At 34.6% G+C, this 7,513-nt stretch overlaps 1 protein-coding gene across 1 annotated transcript in view; it reads right to left on the reverse strand.

The window, feature by feature from the left end:
• LOC107701691 (zinc finger protein GLI2-like) overlaps positions 1–7,170 on the reverse strand; it is a 105,444-nt gene extending 98,274 nt beyond the window's left edge. Inside the window, exons 1-2 of the mRNA XM_016503794.1 lie at positions 7,121–7,170; positions 4,818–5,067 (exon numbers count right to left, since the gene is read on the reverse strand). The gene's annotated coding sequence lies outside the window, so the exon portion shown is untranslated. The remainder of the gene's footprint in view (positions 1–4,817; positions 5,068–7,120) is intronic.
• Positions 7,171–7,513: the final 343 nt, after the last annotated feature.

Here is a 7,513-nt window from a genome sequence, read left to right on the forward strand (position 1 = left end):
GTTAAATATAATAATATATTATAAAATGAAATTATATTTTATAAAAAATATTATTTTTATTATATATTATAAATCATATATGAATTATGTTAAATATTATCAAATTTAATTTATATATATACACACACACACACACAAAATATGTATATATATATAACCATTTTTGTGCATATATTATAAAATAAATTATGTAAAAATAATATTATTACAATACATACAATTACATAATATATTAATTATATATTTTAATATATTATAAAATTGAAATGATAATTTTTTATATTAAAAAAATATATTATTATTTTGCACATATATTATAAAATAAATTATGTAAAAATTTAAAATAATGTAATATATTATAAATTTAATTTTAATATGAATATAGTATATATTAAATTATAAATTATACAATTAAAATGATAATTTTATATATTTTTTTATAAATTGTAACCATTTTGTGCATATATTATAAAACAAATATTATAATTATCAGAAATATATTTTGAAAATATTAGTAATATAATAATAATACATTTAGAGATGCACCGATCGATCGGCCAGGGATCGGAATCGGCCGATTTTCCTCATGATCGGCCCGGATCGGTGATCGGCTCGGTATCGGCCAAGAAAATTGCAATCGGTGCATCTCTAAATACATTATACAATTAAATATGAATATATTCATATAATTTATTTTAATATATATTATAAAATAATGTTAAATCCAAACTGCTTTCATCTTTAAATCTCTCAAATATGCTGTTACCCTATGAGACAGAAATTAGATTTCCTTAAAACATTTACTAGAGACTGAACTGAATGGAGAGCAAATGCTGAAGACCACAAAAAAATTAACATTTTTTCCAGATTTTCCAAGACCAAGTCAGAGATTTCAACATGAACTCAAACATCTCTCATCAAATGGTCTTGTATGCGAACTACTTACCTATTTGGATACAATTTCTAAAAAGTCTCTAAAAATGTTCATGTGGATAAAAACCTGATTAAGAAGAGGAACCAGCAAACTCAAGCAGGTCTTGCAAAGGCCTAACAAAGTGTCATCGCACAGACCTAACGGTGAGCAAACGTGCCCCGATGAAAGCCAAATAAACCACAGAGTACTGTCTGTTTTACAATAACTGAATCTCAATAATGTAAACATCTGCGCTGCGTGTCTGAACCGGCGCTAGGCCACGAGCCAAACCCTTGAGAAACCGCCTGGGATTTTCTGCTATCAGGCATCAGTGATGATGATCCGTGCACATAAACCCACTGCTCTCTGCTGTCAGAAGTTCTTTAGGTATTAAAGGAGTATCATCCGGTTACCGCATCTCTTCAGGAATTCATTAAGTCCCGAATCAAAGCCAGCCGAGAGGCGATTCATAGCGAGCCGCGCATCTTCTGCCCCAGCGGTCCGCCGATCTTTGATTTCAAAGCGTCTCGTGGCACGTGATGGCCTTTCAGGAGACGGCGATGCTCTGATTTCATTCTGTGTAATTAGATGGTGATTGTCTCTGCTTGATGAAGGCACGAACACGGGACCCTCGGAGCCGAGTCGTTGAATTAGCACACTCAAATGTAGTTCTTCAGTACAGCGGGAGGTTTTCAAGGCACTTTAGTCTGAACACCAAAAGCTGAACATCTAGCAAGCCAAAACTCAGATGCTCATTCTGTAATTTAGCGTACATTTCATGTCCATCGACAATAATTATGGTAATTAATTACTAACAAAAAAGTAGCAAAATAAATACTATATATAAATACGTAATTTATAGATAATTTATTAATTTTGAACACTCATAACATATATATAAAGTAAAAATTAAGTATTAATTACATTTAAAATTATATATTTATTTAGCTATTCTAGCTATGCATGTATAATATATAAAATTAATTCATTAATTAAATAAATAAATAGCCAATATGCGTAAATAGCCAGTATTATGTAAAAAATATGATGTAATATATATTTATTTGCTTGTATTATTTGTATATAATAAAATTATAAAAAATATATATTTATATATATATATATATACACACACTTTTTTGGTGTTTAAATTAAATAAAAAGTATTTTGTAAAATATGAAATATATATGTAGTTACTTGTTATATATATATATATATATATGTGCATTTAAACCCAAAAAATATATAATTTTGGGTTTAAAGTAAATTATATCCATAATATTGAGTAATAAACTATGAAACACATATTTAACATCTTTAAAAAAAAATGTATAATAAAATAACCTATACATTTATTATACATTTATAAAACAATTACTATCTTTTTTTTTTTTTTGTCCAATCAAACTCAACAATATTTCACCTGACACACAGAATAAAGTCAAATCAGACCCATGTTGATCATGGACAGCTTTCGTGACAGCCTCATCCTCAAAAACCATGAATAAAACCACAAAAGGTCAAAGAAAATACGACCCAGATGGCATTAAATACAGGTTACGGGTTTAATTCTGTCTTGGGTTGTGCCGGTCCCGTATAGTGGAGCGAAGCCACAAGTAATTATGTTGCTTGAGAGTTTTGCAGCTAATTAGGAGACAGCAGTGATCAATCATGAAAACACATTATCTAAACATTTAAAGCCAGTGATTGGTTATGCTGAGCGGCACCTTACGATCTGATTGGTTGAAGCTGGGATGCCGTTTGCATGCACACATTATAGATAGACGGATTGCAACTGAAGGAATGGACAAAATTAACTAAAACTATTTTTAGTTTGCACTAATGCTGCAATGCATTCAACAAGAGGCAGTTATGCAGAGTGATTAAAACAAGAAGGTTTCAAAAGAAAATCATATCATCAGCAAATAACGTTTTGTTGACGGTCAAGCAGGTACAACAATAGGAAGATAATAAAACTCCAGCAGTATCTTTTGTCCGGTATAAAACAACACACGTTTTCAGGGGTCAGCGGCTCTATTCACACGCCACAATGGAGGGACTTCAGAGGAGCTCGACTTCCCCGGGATTTCTTGACCTACTGACAGCGGACTGACCTTATATACTCCTGTGAGAAAGACTATTGTGTTCCGGAGTCTTAGCAAGACAAACAAGAGGGGGAAAAAAGAGTTCCCTGCGGTCTTAAAGAGTCTTAAGACAATCCTGCTAACAGGACTGAGCGAAGCCCTTCAGAACGGGACTTTAATGGTCATCAAACTCCAATAACTTTGAACCGGGTGTCACTTATGAGCTCTAGAAACGTCCAATTCCAAAACAAAGCGTTTTTTTCTAAATGCACACCAAAGATGGAATATGAAGCATTAAATATTTGAGTGCAACGAGTAAAATGAAGATGCTTTACACAGGAAAATGCCCCATTGCTAATGCTTAATTACCTTAAATCATTCTGTTAAATTTGGAAATTGTCCTGAAATTCCTCCACAAAGAGCCTGGAACTATGTGCATCTGGCACGTTTTAGTTGCATGGAATAAAAACAGCTTTAAGTGATTATTCCACGGTTTGTTCACTCGGAAACCGGCGGAGCTTTATTTGGCCGAATCGCAGCGTTAATTGGTGGCGATGTGTCGAGAGCTGAATGCCGACTCTCTCTCGCTCTTGTCTTAACTTCTGAAGCGTCTCAGCGGGGAGTTTTACTCAGTTTCCATTCAGGCCTCCGGTATTCTCAGCATCTCTGCTTTCGCTCCATTCGCTTCATTAAATTCTTCTCCAGTGAGAAAGGGCTTGACGGACACTGAGAGAGCGGGATGTGTGAAAAAGGCTCCGGGGGAGATGAAAGAGGCCCCTGCGGCCCCGGGGCCCCGGTGACCATCAGCTCGGACGGACCTGAATAATCCTGAATGGGCCCGTCGTTCTTTCACATCCTTTATTCTGACTGCTAACTCTTCATTGCGCACAATGGCAAATGCACTAAAACGGTTTTCTCATGCTAATGGATGTGAACTCACTCCCACCAAATGCTTTTGCTTTTTCCTCCAGGATTTAAATGGGCCAATTAGAGCTTCTTCTTTTTTTTTTTTGAAGCCTGTTATGGCTCCTCGTCTTCTATATCTCAGTTTTTTCAGTGAATTTTTAACACACAACAAGTGCCGTAACGGCCAAAAGAGAGATCACAGAAATCGATTGTATTTCAGGAGGAAAAGCAAACAGTAAACAGAGAAAGATAAAGAAAGTCTGAAGAGCAAACATCAGGTCTTTGGACTCTCAACAGCTCTCTGAACTTCTGTTTGCATTCATTAGCCTCTATTACACTATTTACTTAAGGTAGTATCAATAAAGAAAAGAGCATTTCTATAACAGATTACTATTTTAACATAAAAAAAAGAGTCAATTTTGCTTGAAAATCAAGAAAATACACTTTTGGTGCAATGCACATATTTGCTCCCACAAACTTAAACTTTAAAACTTTAGAAGGAAATGAATTTGCACATGCACTAAGACGACTGGACTATGAAATATTAAATGCAGGGGCATTAATGCACGCATACTCTTTCTAACAGGCCTGGGTGAGTAGATGTGTTTAGGACTGGTGCCTGGCACCTTCTGATCACATCTTCCCCCATATGGATCAAATTGCAGCAGAATGTTTGGGATTCCAGTGTCAGGAGTCAAACAAGAGTCGAGAAGCAACTCTATTCGATTCTATAACTCATATTTGTAATGCAATTTAACTCCCAAATTTAATTTTGTGAACCAGAAAAAAAAACATTTAAAGAACCTGATTTTCTTTCCATACGACTCCATAAATAATAATAATAATAAAACTATTGTAAAAGCTTTCGTCAAACACGCACGTGCACTTATAACGTGTTCATATGAATCACTTACCAGCTCTGAAGAGTGACTCAAACCTCCAAACTCGCGCAAAACACGATCAGACTCTTTCTTCACTGGAAACTTTCTGGCTCCAGAAAACAGAAGCGCGTCCCGCGAACATCCATCAAAACCCGAGCGAAGATCTGCGCGACAGGCGGCGGCTCTGAGGCGGGGACCGGTCGGAAAGTTCAGGGGACACTCTCGTGGTGCTTCTTCTAACTTTTACGGTCCATCACTGAGAGCGAACGAATGAAGTTTTCATCTGCGGAACCAGATCGGAATGATCGCGCTGACAAAAGTTTTCCTACAAGGTCATCTTGGGAAAAAAAAAAAAATACTGCATGAAAAGTGTTGCTATGAACTTTCTAAACACGTTTTAAATATTTTTAAACTTAATTAAAAAAATATTTATTTGAAGTTGTGTTTAATTTAATTCTTATTTATTTAATTTAATTATTAATTTATTTTATATTTTATATAATAGCGCAGGAAAACAGACCATCGGTATATCGATGCATCTCGTCCCAGATCTCCCCCGCTTAAATCAGCCTCATTCATCACTTTTAGCTGACTGTAGGTCTGTATTTCGAATAGAAAATGGAAATGGGGTCAAAACTAATTCGTGTGAAGTTTACAGCAGATAAAACAACAATTAATTACGCTTAATTAACTCACTTAGACGTGAGCTGTTGTACTAAAATAGATTATGCTTAAATCACCATTAAAACCGGGTTATTTACTACTGTAATTACACATATATAGGCTCTAGTACATATTAACATGCTGATCCACATTTCAAGGTGTGCATGTTTTCATGCAAAAAGAGAAACTGCTTTTCTAGCTAAAAAGAAAGTTGTCTTTATTGTTTTTAATTGATGCTTGAAATATGTTTTTTTATGCTTTACAAAAAGAAAAAAGACAACTTAACTTAAACAGCATGAGTAGTAATATGTCTCATATCAAATATGAAAACACATTTAGAAACAGCAGTACGGGACACTGAATGCATGTTACATTATATTATAAGATGCTTTTAAATATGAGCTGGTGCTTAGATGGCAGCAGTATTTTAAAGATTCATTTTTAAATATGCACAAATCTGCCGAAATCCCATGTTTTGGTGCTATAAGAGGCCTTAAGGTCAGTCATCTTAATTGCATTTCTGCTGAACATGAGAGGAGACGGTGTGTAATAAAGAGGCGAGAAGCCGTCGCAGCTCTAATAATGACATTACCGCTCCGGCTCTCCATATGAACTCATGTTTAGTGCACTAGCTAGTGATCATGCAACTCTACACGCTCAGAAAAAAAAGTCACAGGAGTGGTATTCTTTCAAAAAGTACTGATATGTACACTTTAGGTACTAATATATACTCCTTATGTGCTAATATGTAGCTTTGAGATATTATGGGTAAATAAGGTGCAAAGATGTACCCATTAGCTTTTGTACTTTAGGGTAGCTTCCTGAAAGTGTACAAAGATGTTTCCCTTTTTGAAACACTAGTTTAATCCAAGACGTAATGCATTTTGGAAAATCCTGTAAGAATTATTTATACATTAAGAGAGACCGGGGCTAGTTGTCACACAAGAAAATTATGAAATGATATATAGAAATGATTATTTTCTGTAGTTTATTGTTTCAAACACCTAATTCAAATCAGTCTTAGATTAGAACAATGTTTTATTTATTTATTTATTTTGATAATTCAATGCATTAAACTAAAATTCCAATACCATCATATTTCAATTATATAGATTTAAACTGAAATGTTGAACTGTGTTCTCAAGATGAGAGTGTTTTCTATACATTTTAGGTCAATGTAAGCTTGAATTATTATTATTTCACAAGCTGTTACTATAATTATAATTATTTGACAGTTTAGTTCAGCTAAAAAGCATGTAAAAGGCTGTTTAATGGCAGATTTCAAATGTGACAACATGCCCCATATAGTCAGTAGGCTACATGTTAAAAGAACTGCAACCATTTTTTCCTAAGCAATAATGGTGGAAACGTTCAATAGCTTTTTGTAGTCAAGGCTTTAAGATTTGTGTTTACAAAGAAATATTTTAATGGAGTAAAAATGGTGTGACAACTAGCCCCGGTCTCCTCTATAGCTCATTTTTCTTCTGTGAGCATGACGGTAATTAGTTCTTTCTTGTCTCTTTTCCCCGAGTCATCAGTTTCTTTTCCAATAAAGTTCCCAATAACCACAAAACACAGACCAATTATTTTTCTAATGATGTATTTTATGAGTTTTAAATCTAATTGATATCGCTCACCCCACCACCGCCTGTCTTTTGTGATTTTTTACTGACCTTTTTCTACTCATCTTCTCAAAAATACACCTGACACCACAGAAAATCCCTCAACATCCACCAGAGAACCTTCTAATGACCGTCCTGTCAGAATCAGATTTCAGATGAACATCAGCTGCACGTGCTAAACTATCATTACTGACGTGCAGAAGGTCAGAGTTATGCGACAGCGCCATCTAGTGTTTACAAGGACCTGGAAGAGAGAAGATGCAGAAAACTGATCTAAACTATGTAAATGGTTTATGAAACCAAACTTAAGTTAATAAATACATTGAATTGAACAGACATACTCATCCAATACCTTTGCATGACGGGAAACTGCTTTCAGACCGGCTTCACAGGCAGCATGACGTCACATCTAGAGGAAATTAGAGTGAGCTTTAGAGATAAATT

The sequence above is a fragment of the Sinocyclocheilus anshuiensis genome, unplaced genomic scaffold (assembly GCF_001515605.1).
Source record: "Sinocyclocheilus anshuiensis isolate Anshui unplaced genomic scaffold, SAMN03320099.WGS_v1.1 scaffold21, whole genome shotgun sequence".
In the NCBI taxonomy this organism is placed as follows: Eukaryota; Metazoa; Chordata; class Actinopteri; order Cypriniformes; family Cyprinidae; genus Sinocyclocheilus; species Sinocyclocheilus anshuiensis.